Here is a 12,951-nt window from a genome sequence, read left to right on the forward strand (position 1 = left end):
AACCCCCTTGAATTTTATCCCATCCCAAAAAAAACCCTAGATCTACGCTCCCCAATGCTCCAGTCCTCCTCCCCACCAATGCCTCTGCCATCCAAAGAGGCCTCCTGCTTACATGTTCTTCCTGATAAATTGGCTCCTGCCACACACACTGGGCAGGAGGAGGAAAGGAGAGCAAACTGACCTAGTGAGCTTATAACAAGATAGCAGAACTATGGGGTTGAATAACAATCTTCTAGTCCCCAGAAAGTTTTTAACTCTCTTGTCTCAATCTGGGACATGGCAGTAGAGGGGGAGAATCACCTCCCTGGCCCTGCTGGCCACACTTCTGCTGCTGCAGCCCAGGCTCTGCTTGGCTTTCTGGGCTGCAAGTGCACACTGCTGGCTCATGTTGAGCTTCTCGTCCGCCAGCACCCTGAAGTCCCTTTCCTCGGGGCTGCTCTCCAGCCACTCACTGCTCAGCCTGGATTTGTGCTTGAGGTTACTTCGACCCAGCTGCAGGACCTTGCACTTTGTCTTGTTGAACCTCACGAGGTTGGCTTCTGCTCAGCTCTCCAGCCTGTCCAGGTTCCTCTGGGTGACATCCCTGCCTTCCAGTGTATCTGCTGCACCACACAGCTTGGTGTCATCAGCAAACTTGCTGTGGCTGCACTCAATGCCTCTCTCCATGGCACCAACACAGATGCTGAACAAGACTGGTCTCAGGGCTAACCTCTGAGAGACTCCACTTGTCACTGGCCTCGACTTGGACAAGGACCCATTGACAGCCACTCTTTGGTCTTTTTTCTTACTGAGACCAATTTATCAAGATGAAATCAGTTGCATACAAAGTTGTTTTCCTTTTCAAGAAATTCATTGGCTGACAGGCTTGTCCTGTCAAGAGGTTCCACTTTTCTGTCTTGAAGACTAGGAACACTTCACAAGATGTCTCTGGCAGTGAGATCCTTACTGATTTTTAAGGCTCATGATGTCTCAAGCAACAGTGAGATCTGCAGATGTCTTCACATTTGCAAATTGGAAAAAGAAAAAAAAAAAAAAAAGGACATCAAGAGGTTTTATTTAAAAGGAAATAAACCCTGAGCTAATCCAGATTTTGGTGAAGAAAACATTCCCTCCGAGTGGTGGAGGTTGCAAGGGGCCTCTGAAGATCATCTAGTCCAAGCTTTCTGGTAAAGCAGGATCACCTGGAGTAAAATCACACAGCAGTGTGTCCTGATGAGGCTTGAATGCCTCTAGAGAAAAAGAAGATTTCCACAACCTCTCTGGGCAGCCTGGTCCAGTTCTCTGCCACTCTCAAAGTGAAGAATTTTTAACCTGTGTTTACATGGAACCTCCTGTGTTCCAGTTTGTGTCCATCATCCCTTGTCCTGTCCCTGGACACTGCTGAGTTTGACTCATCATCCTGACACTGGGAGGTATAAGATAGATACAAAAACTAATGACATTCCACCTCAGCCTCCTCTTCTCCAGGCTAAACAGCCCCAGCTGTCTCAATGAAATATGTAGATGTAAATGCCAAACATGATGGCATCTGAGGGCTTAGAACCATAGAATCAGCCAGGTTGGAAGAGACCTCCAAGATCATCCAGTCCAACCTAGCACCCAGCCCTGTCCAGTCAGCTGGACCATGGCACTAAGTGCCTCATCCAGGCTTTCCTTGAACACCTCCAGGGATGGCAACTCCACCACCTCCCTGGGCAGCCCATTCCAATGCCAATCACTCTCTCTGGCAGGAACTTCCTCCTGGTATCCAGCCTATACCTCCCCTGGCACAACTTGAGACTGTGCTGTGTCCAGGCAGTTTCAGCTCACTGCATTGGCAAACAGGTTGGATTAACCTCACTAACTGCAAACACAAGCCTACCACGAAGCTGTGTCGATTCCTTGAGGCACAGGGATAGAAAACCCTTGCATGGAGAACTCCCACACAGAGCAGTATGATTGTGGAGCAAAGGCAACCAGTCAGGAAACGCTGATTCCAGAGCAGCAGGCAATGTGCAGGCACACCAGTGCTGAGCACACAGATCCTCCCTGCCCAGCTGCTCCTTACAGCCCACTGTGAGGGAAAACCAAATAATCACAGAGGGAGAACAATACCCAAAGCTGTCTGCAAGACATCAGCCAGCCTCTTAGAACTGCCAAGTAAGCTTTGGAGGAAAACACATCTGCTGTGCTCTCCTATTGTGTCCAGCTCTGGGGACGTCAGCACAAGAACATGTACCTGATGGAGACTGTCCAGAAGAGGGACACAAAAGTGATCAGAGGGCTGGTGCAGTTCTCCTATCAAGACAGGCTGAGAGAGTTGGGTCTGTTTAGCCTGGACAAGAGAAGGCTCTGGGAAGGTCTTACAGTGGTTTTCCAGTACCTGAAAGAGGCTTAACGGAAAGCTGGAGAGAGGGGACTGCTGTTTAGAAGGGCTTGTAGCAAAAGGACAACAGGTAATGGTTTGAAATTTGAGCAGGGTAGACTTAAATTGGACATTAGGAAGAAGTTCTTTACTTTGAAGGTGGTGGAACATTGGAGCAGGTTAGTGAAGGGGGTGGTGGAGGCTCCATTACTGAAGATATTCAAGGTCAGGCTTGATGTGGCTCTGAGCAACATGATCTAGCTGGGGATGACCTTGCTTACAGCAGGGGAGTTGGACTAGATGACTTTTTAAGGTCCCTTCAAACCCAGTGAATTCTGTGGTTCTGCCATCTCCCCTTTCAGTTGCCCCTCCTGTGGCTGTCAGCTGAGATCTGCAGGGTTTGACCACTTCTTCCTGCAATGCATTCAAATATGGGATATGAGTGCAGTAAATGGGATGAAACAGGTTACATTTAGAACATAACATCTTTATCATAACTCAAAACAGTGGGAATGTCACCTCAACTGGTGGTGGCACCAGCTGCCCAGCCCTCACCGCAGCGTGCAGCCTTGCCTTGTTGCAGCGCCATGGGGCTGGGAGTTCCTGGAAGCAGACAGCAAACAAAAGCAGTGCTGCTGTCACAGGGTCATAGGATGTTAGGGGTTGGAAGGGACCCAAAGAGATCATTGAGTTCAACCCTCCTGCCCGAGGAGGATCATACAACCCACCTCAGGTCACAGAGAAACGCATCAGTCAGGCCTTGAAGGTCTCCAGAAAAGGAGACAGCTTCTCTGGGGAGCCTTTGCCAGTGCTCTGTGACAGGTAAAGAGGTTCCCCCTTATGTTGAGGGGGAACCTTTTGTACTGCAACTTACACTCATTGCTCCTTGTCCTGTCCCAGGAAACAAGTGAGTAGAGCCTGTCCCCCACTCCTGACCCCCAGCCTTCAGATATTTATAGACATGTATTAAGTCCCCTCTCAGTCTTCTCCAGACTAAGCAGCCCTAGGTCCCTCAGCCTCTCCTCATAAGGCAGTGTTCCTGTCCTCTAAACATCCTTGTAGCCCTGCCTTGGACCCTCCCCAGCAGATCCCTGTCCCTCTTAAGCTGAGGAGCCCAAAACTGAAGGCAGCACTCAAGATGTCAGGTGTGTCAGGTGATTCTTTTTGATCCAGAGCCGTGGTGATCACAAACACCTGAGAGCAGAGCCTTTGCAAAGGGGCTGAGAGCTGTGAGTGCAGCCACCTGGGGCCGAGACACGTTGCCTTCTCCTGGGCAGCAGCCTCGGTGCAGAAGGAGAGCAATGGTAAACCGTTCAACAAAAACAAATTAAATCTGAGTGCCTAAAGCAAAGCACTTAAATCCATACTTAATGGCCTGATTCCCAGGAGAGCGAAGTCCTTGGACCCAAAAGACTTACTCCAGCATGTGACTGTGGCCTTTAGTGTGTTTGTGTGCATTTTAAGATGAAGTGGTTTAAGATAAGCTTCCCAGTGGCTTTGCTAATTTAATTTAGACAGGAGGCGGACATGTGGATCCGTGAACTCATTGAAAGTCAACTGCACTTTACAGTCAGCAGACCTGGCTGTTAATTACCATGAAGTGAGACAGCAGCCAACTCACACCACATCCTCCTGGCACCAAGCAGCAGCACAGATTGCTCCCCATGACCCCAGTGACATCCCCTAAAGGTGTCCCAAGTGAGTGAGGAGGTGCTTTTCCATCAGTGTGTAACTCAGCAGCATGAAGTAGCATCTGATGTCATCTCAGGACTGCATTTTGTTGGCATTTGGTAGTCCTTCTGCAGGATTTCACAGAAGCGGGAGGAACAGGGCTGAGCTGAAGAGGATTAGCAGGAGTAATTCACAGTCTGGGATGTTAGTCAAAGATGTACCTGACATGGGCTAGGACGCAATGATCTGTAGGCTTCAAAGAGTCTCTGTTACAGAAGCAATTATCAAGGACCCAGTGCAGACTGAGAGATCTTAGAATCATAGAATCACAGAACACCAGAGGTTGGAAGGGATCTCCAGAGCTCATTGAGTCCAATCCTCCAGCCAAAAGCAGGTTCACCCAGGGTAGTCCGCACAGGAATGCATCCAGATGGGTTTGAAAAGTCTCCAGAGGAGAGTCCACAACCTCTCCCACAACCTCTCTGGGCAGCCTGTTCCAGGGCTCCAGCACCCTCACTATAAAGAAGTTTCTCCTCATATCGAGGTGCAACCTTCTCTGTTCCAGTTTGTATCCATTGCTCCCTGTCTTATTACTGTGCACCACCAAAAAGGGCTTGGTCCCCTCCACTTGACACCCACCCCTCACATATCCATAAACACTGATCAGATCCCCTCTCAGCCTTCGCTTCTCCGGGCTAAACAGCCCTGGGGCTCTCAGTCTCTGTTCAGAGGGAAGATGCTCAAGTCCACTAATCATGCTTGCTCTGCATCAGATTTGTCTCTCTCAAACTGGGGAACCCCAAACTGGGCACAGTATTGCAAATGTAGCCTCACCAGGGCAAAGTAGATGGGAAGACCTTACCTAGACCTTCTGGTCACACTTTTCTTGTTGCACCCCACGATCACCCTCTTGGCCACAAGGCCACACTGCTGACCCATGGAGAACTTGCTGAAAGACCTCACACTTTGTGTGTATATATATCATTTGTATTTGTTTTTCATTTTTATTTCTTAGCTTTCCTCTTTATTTCCTGCTTTCATCTTAGGCAGGTGTGACTTGCTCTTCTTCAGCCAACATGGTGAGCCAGTGGAGATGTCTGGTTACTACTCCAAGCAGAAGTGACAAAGGGTTAGTCGTGAAAAGGCTGTTTCAGTGCAAACACTGCAGTCCAGTTTTCATTGTTTTATCTCACTTCTCCTTCATCTCCCTCCTTTCCTCCCCATCTCCCATTTTACCTCATCTTCTCCCTTTCCATCTCATTTTCCTCTCCACCTCCCTGCTTTCAGCAGTATCTGCCCCTTTCCCACCCCACAATTAATTTTTCCCCCAAACTCAGAGCACCTGGGCTCTGTTGGAGTCTCCTCCCACCCCAGGTGTGACCGCTTTGCCCTCCCTCCCCACTCCCCTTTATAATCGGCCCCGGGAAGGGCAGAAGCCCTATGTTTGCCCAATTGGGCAGAGGGATCCTCCTCAGATCATCACCGGTGAGTCCTTGTGGTGTGCACTGGGTGAATGGTGGAGGGGATTTCAAAGGCCGGGGGGCCTGGTTGGCCCCCCGGTTAGATAGGGACAAACTCAATGAACTCAATTACTGCTCTAACATCACTCACGGGTGCTGGCTGAGCCTCCTTCCTGGAGCTGAGTTTTTCTAGGTGATGCCTTGGTTAGGTTGAAGTCTTGCCTCAGGCTGTGAGATGGGTGAAAAAAGGATAGTGGTAGAGAAGGGCTGTTTAGGGAGGGTGGTGGAGGTGGAGCAGGGGCAGGGGCTGCTGTGTGCCGAGTGTGGGGAGGGTGGTGGGGCAGGGGCTGCTATGGGCAGAGTGAGGGGAGGGTGGTGGGGCAGGGGCTGCTATGGGCAGAGTGAGGGGAGGGTGGTGGGGCAGGGGCTGCTATGGGCAGAGTGAGGGGAGGGTGGTGGGGCAGGGGCTGCTATGGGCAGAGTGAGGGGAGGGTGGTGGGGCAGGGGCTGCTATGGGCAGAGTGAGGGGAGGGTGGTGGGGCAGGGGCTGCTATGGGCAGAGTGAGGGGAGGGTGGTGGGGCAGGGGCTGCTATGGGCAGAGTGAGGGGAGGGTGGTGGGGCTGGGGCTGCTGTGGGCAGCGGGAGGGGAGGGTGGTGGGGCAGGGGCTGCAGTGGGTAGGTGAAATCTCATCTTCAGTGTTTCCTAGGATGGAGCTTTAACCACAGCCATGGACTACCTGTTCTGCTATTCCACCACTTCCATTGTGCAGAACTTTCTCCTGATGTCCAACATAATTCTTCTCTGCTCAGTTTCAAACCATTGCCCCTTATCCTATCACTACAAACCCTTCCAAATAGTCCCTCCATAGCCTTCCTGTAGGTCCCCTTCAGATACCCTGGGAGATTTTGTAAGCAAATCATTCTCTTCAGTCTCATCTGCTCAACCCTCTGGATCAAGGGCCTCATATTTTTTCTGAAGCAGCACATGCAAAGGTGGTGGGTGGTGGGATGGAGTTGTATTACCTCCCCAAGAAGAGCATTTTCCATTCCCCCTCATCTATTAGATCAACTCCTTCAGACTGATGAGGAGAAGCAAGAGGCCTCTGCAGTGCCTTTACTCTTGTATGGATAGCCAAGAGGCTTTCAGAAAATGTTTCTCCTCTCCTGCTGTTTAACTGCTCTTAACCTGAGCAGTTTACTGTTGGAATCCAAAGGTTTTGGGCTTGTTATTTTTTTTTTCTCAGAAGGTTTCACAGCAACAAGTCAATTGCAATAAAATGTTTGACGAAGAATAGTTAAAATGAATTGTTTTGACTTCTTATTTCATTTTGGTTATGACAAAATGTTTTGAGAACAGAAAGGCACTTGAGTTCCACGTTCCCCCCCTCCCCCAATCTAATTTGTATGGATTGTGTATTACATTAAGGCATTAATTTTAAATAGCTTGTAGTAGCAGAGAGTGCTCCACATTGAGGCATTTTGATGTCTCCATGTGATTTTTATTTTCTTTAATGCAATCCCACTTCTATGGGAAGGTTTAAGAGTCTAAGCTGCTGCTTCCAATTCAGAAGGGGAGTTTCTGTAAAAATAGAAGTTGATTTTTCTGACTAAAGCTTCTACCTCAACAACTGAACCTTTCCCTTCTCAAAATATTCATCTTCCCTCTGTCTTTAGCATTCCTTCCTCTTTCCCCCTTTCCTATCCTTGGTATACTCAGTAAAAATCTCCTGTACTTCAGAGGAAAAGTGGAGGTATAAATTTACATTACAGTGTAGCAGGAAGAGTTAAAACACAGCTGTGATCACATCAGGACTCCATTTTGTTCCTGTGCAATGAATTCTGCTCCCCACCCCATAGTCTGCACAGGCCCCTTATGTACTTTCCTGTAACACCCAGTTGCACCTACCACTATTTAGCTCTCTGCTCATGTTGCCCACAACATGGAACAGGTGGAAGTCAAATACATGAGTAACAAGAGGGAAAGAGAGCAAAGTGCAGTTTGAAGCTGAAAGGACAAAAGCTAGAATCTCAACTGAGAAGTGAAGTGTGTACACAGTGGGCGAGTGAGGGTGCTCTGGGAGAGACACTGCTGGTGAAGGGAGAGGAATTGCAGTGGCAAGTTTGGTTTTTCCCCCTTCTTGCTCCTTCTGTGGCAGTCTTGATGACAATCTCATTTTGGCTAAATTCCTCTGTGTCACACACCTCATTTTTTCCATCTCATTTTCTCTCACCTCTCCTATTTCCGTTCCATTACACATTGCCTCTCCATCTCTGAAGACCCCTCTTCACCCTCTCAACAGCTTCATTTTTTTTACCCCTGGCTACCAACCATGCTCAGGTGGTTGCAGACACACATCTTATTGCCTCACTACTGGTGAGCTGATAGCTCCAGCAGCACATCTCTCTGTTTTCTCACCTTTGCCAGCAGAAGGATTAGATGGGTCCAGGGAGATAGGAGTTAGAGTGAGGAGAAAAAGTAGAAGTGTGTTGGGAGAGAAATGACAGAGGAGAAACATTAGACAGGTTGTTTGAGTATATTGAAAGAAGTTTAAAGAGGAAGTTGATTAAGACTAGGCTAGACTGGATTAATCTAGAAGTGAGATAATGCAAGACAAAAAGGAGAGAGACCAGCAGTCCTCCATTTCATACAAAAAACCAATTTTGCAGCCATTCTGCTCTTTTGTATCTTGCTGTTCTATTTCTGGGGACAGCAGCTTTGCAAGAGGGAAGTTGTTTTAAACAACATGTTTTCTCTTGCTGAAAGATTTCACAAGGCCAGCCCATTTTGCAAGGTTGACTGACTTTTGAAAGTCAAAAGGAGGGGGAAATCTGGTTCATGCCTCAATTTATCCATTCCTTGATGTTACTAAATGTGGATGAAGGAAACACCTGGAAAACATTTCTGACTATGTAGCTAAAAAGGACTGTAACAAGCTTGCTGTCTTGCTGATGTGGTGTTTATATTTTGCCTTTGCAAATACATTGAGAACGTTAACATTCAAATATAAAAAAACCCCAAAACCTCTCAAATATACATGTAAGTACACATATAAACAAACACAGAGACACTGGAGATACTTATTCAAACTGTACATTCTGTGGTTGTTGGCTTCCAGTGAATTCATGACTGCACAGATCGTAGAATCAAGCAGGTTGGAAGAGACCTCCAAGATCATTCAGTCCAACCTAGCACCCAGCCCTGGCCATTCAAACAGACCATGGCACTAAGTGCCTCATCCAGGCTTTTCTTGAACATGTCCACGGATGGTGACTCCGCCACCTCCCTGGGCAGCCCATTCCAATGCCAATCACTCTCTCTGACAACAACTTCCTCCTAACATCTAAGCCTCACCTGGCACAACTTGAGACTGTGTCCCCTTGTTCTCTTTCTGGTTGCCTGGCAGAAGAGACCAACCTCTCCTGCAAGAAGAGACCAGCCCAGCTCCCTCAGCCTCTCCTCACAGGGCTGTGCTCCAGGCCCCTCACCAGCTTCATTGTCCTTCTCTGGACAGGTTCCAGTATCTCAACATCTTTCTTGAATTGAGTAGCCCAGAACTGGACACAGTACTCGAAGTGTGGCCTGACCAGTGCTGAGTACAAGGGCAGAATAAACTCCTTCCTCTGGCCACGTTATTTCTGATCCAGGCCAGGATGCCACTGGCTCTCTTGGCCACCTGTTCATACTGCTGGCTCATGTTCAGCTACTATGTGTCCTATAACCTGGCACACATCTTATTTCCTCTAGGATGACTTCCATTACCCAGTTCTAGACCCTTCAGTGCTGATGAAAGGGCCAAATACCTTTTGCTCTTGTGCTACCCATCCCAAAGACCTTGTAAGTGTCTCCTATCCTTCACCAGCAACTCTGGCAGTCGAGCAGCCGCGCTTCATTTCCTACAGAATCTCAGCTGCTCTGGTATTTATCAAGAGCATCTGTTAAGCAATCTGGAGGGGAGCAGTAATGGTGCCATTAGTGCCTGTGTGAGGAGGGAGGTTCTTAGCAGCACTGAGACCAGAAGAGATGAGTGTTGTGCATTTGGGGGTGTCGTGACCTTGACTTCTGGTTGATGAGTGATGCTGTGTGTCTTGGAGCAGAAATGATGGTGATAATGTTTTCCTGAATAGATGTGTTCTGGCCATCAGGGCTGGAGAGGAATGAAGAGGATGGATCATTAGAGAGACAGAAACAAGCAGCATCTCAGCACTGAGTTCTCACAGAGGTGCTATCCCTGAGTGTAGTGAAGAAACACAAGAAAAAACATGCAGGAGTATATATCTCCTCTCCCCTAAAGGTCATCTTTCATATGGAGCCTATTTTGTCTTCACTTTTTGTCCCCGCTGCTGGGGGTTTTGTGCACCATAGAGGGTTAGCGACAGTGTGCACAAGGGAGCTAAATCTATTGAGATGGTTAGTAACATGTGCAGAGTTTTTATCCCATTGCAAATAAAGCTGCTCAACTGGACCTGCAATGCCACTGACGCTTACCTGCCAGGCTCTAACCCTGCTTTTCAATTCAAATCCACACCTTCCATGACCTCCCCAGATTTCCAGTGGCTTCCTGTGAAACCAACATCAGAAAACCACTGCCTTTAGTTCTGCATTTGGCTCGATGCACTCTGCGAGGCATAGTGTTTGCTGCGTGAGAATCCTCTTTGCCCAGCAGACGTTCCAAGGAGACCAGATCCCCTTTTTTTTTTTCACCTAGAAAGGCAGCCCTGATGTAAACATATGGTGCCTACTGATGATTGAATGCTGTCCACCAGCAGCACTTCCACTCCCTTCCTGAAGTGGAACTGGGATTCTAACACCAGTCAAAGTTTTGCCTATGGCAGAGGTTTTTTTCTTTCCCTTTGATTTCCGCATCTGCACGCTTACAGACTCCTAATTCATTTCTCCACTGGCCCTTCAGCTGATACATTTTTGCTTGTCAGGGTTTTTTTTTTGATGTTGTTTTTTTTTTCTCCCCTCTTACAAAGATTTAAAACATTTAATGAAGAAATAATGATGTTTTCTCATGTCACTGACTATTTTTCCTGTCATCTTTGATGTGCTTGTAATGTGGGCGGACATATTATTTATGACCAGAGAAATTAAATATTATTTCACGTGGGTTTTTTTCTCCCCTTAATGCAATCTGTGTCATCTTCCAGTTCCCAATTCCTTTCCATTAAAGTTATTGTCTTTGCTGTTCCACTCGACCGTTTGCTGTTGGTTTTGTAACAGCACTGCCAGAAGATGCGGGGGGGGGGGGGGGGGGGAGGGAAGTATAATGGAGAAAAGAAATGGCATCATTTGTAGGAGATACTTTTCTCCTCTCATTTAAATGAAGACAGCTTGTTCCTCAGTGTCAAAAACATCAAAAGCAACATAAATATGGGAATTGGTAATTTCTTGCACTAGGAATACTTCCAAAGGTTTGGAGACTCTGCCTGGTTCTAGCAGCTACTAAAGATTTAGAATCATAGAATCAGTCAGGGTTGGAAGGGACCACAAGGATCATCTAGTTCCAACCCCCCCTGCCATGGGCAGGGACAAAGCCAAACTTAGAGCATAAAATAACTTTAAACCTCCAAAACTTGAAATCTGGGCCTGAACGTTTTAAAGTCTTTGCTCCCAGATTCTTCTCTATTCTGATGCCAGAACATCTTCAAAAGTGGAACAGGAATCACTTCTTTATCATTCCAGTGTTGTAGAGACTTAAGTAGAGCTAGAAAATGTGATTATGTGTTGTGCATGAGTCAGCCTCTCACATTTAATCTCTGCTCTTGCATTTTCTGGTCCTTCCATAACAGGTGCATGAGATGAGACCATAGGACAGGACTCTATAATTCCAGCATCTGCTCCAATCGTAAAGGACTCTTCAGAGGCTTCTGGGTGGGGTATTTCTCAGTTGGAAGAGCTAGGATTAACCCCCTACCCTGAACTTATTCCCCTGGGTGCTTTGTTTCTTAACCAAGAAAGACAGATGAGAACCTCTACAGTTTATTATCTCTTCTCTCTGCATCAGTTACTCCTCTGATGGGTGGAATTGCCATTCGTGGGTGACAGCTCCTCTTAGTACTGCAGAGGAAGCCCAGACAATGAGCTGAGCCTTGTCAGTCAACTTTAACTTGTATAAACTAATGAGGAAGAACCCCCATCCAGTCTTTCTGTCTACCCTGTTCCTATTTTCAGCCACAATAGCAGTCTCCCATAGGAATCAGAGGTGAAGGCCAGCAACCTTGAATGTTGGACAGATTTTATCCCAGAATATATTTGGCCCTTAGCTCATTTCTTTTCATATTTCTTGCCAGTTGGTCCTCACGCTGCCTGCATATTCTGCTGAGGAATTTTCTTCCTCCTTTCTTTTCAGTGTCATGGATTTGTTTCATGGTTTCTAGCTCCTTGCATGGAAGCCAAACCTAAATAGCTTTCTGTCACCTTTCTTCTCTTTTTTCCTTTTACTCTCCCCCCCCACCCAACATCTCAGCAAGACTGCCTGCTAATCTCTTCTTTTGCAAAGATTAGAAGCCTAGTTTTTCTTTGACCTTTCTGAACAATCAGGATCTTGGAGTCCCCAAGATGGGTCTCCATTATCTCATTTTTTTGGCTGCTGACAATGATTAAGCAGGACAAAGAAATGTGCTCAAAGCTATGGAGTTTCAATACGTCCTTGGGGAGTATCGGGAAATAAAAGCGAGCAGAGGGGGAAAGCTCCAGCAAAAAGAGAAGCTTCGACCTTTAGCAAACATCCTTGGCTGGTGCTTTCTCATCTTTCCAAATGTACATGATTTGCAAAAATAGGTTTCTACCTGCAGACACCTGCCTCCAGACTCATTCCCCAGAGGACTGCTCCCACTGCGTGTTCCACTGAAATGAACACTCAGGACTTTTGGAAATGAGGTCGCAAACAGAAGTGTAATTTTAAACTGTTACTTCTGCCCATGATCTCTCTAGCCTTCTGCCCATGATCTATCTAGCCTTCTGCCCATCCATCTGTGTGCTGTGATCTTTACAAGTTTTTCTTCGGGTTTAGATTACCCCTGTACAAGGGCTCAGAGCAAGGGATGACTAATACTTCTTCTGCTCGCAATCAATCTAACCAAGCTGGAGCTCTTCAAGGTGCAATTTCTTTACCAACTCCTGTTTCCAGCAGTTGCTCATCTGCTGGTTGCTTTTCCCAGGGATAAAGAACTCCAACTGCCCAGGCAGGGCCAGGTGGACTTGTCTAGAGTTGAAAAGCTTCCCCATCCAGCCCAAGAATTTATAAGGACGAGTTTGCTTTTGTGGCCCCCAAGGAGCAGTGCATATGCAAGAACCTCACATTTCCCATGTGCTTCTCTCAGTCTTATGTGGCCTTCCAGTATCTGAAGGTGGCCTACAAAAAAGCTGGGGAGGGACTTTTTAGGCTATCAGGTAGAGATAGGACATGAGGGAATGGAGCAAAGCTGGAGGTGGGTGGGTTAAGACTGGATGTGAGAAGGGAGCTGTTCAG

This window comes from Pogoniulus pusillus, chromosome 35 (assembly GCF_015220805.1).
Source record: "Pogoniulus pusillus isolate bPogPus1 chromosome 35, bPogPus1.pri, whole genome shotgun sequence".
In the NCBI taxonomy this organism is placed as follows: Eukaryota; Metazoa; Chordata; class Aves; order Piciformes; family Lybiidae; genus Pogoniulus; species Pogoniulus pusillus.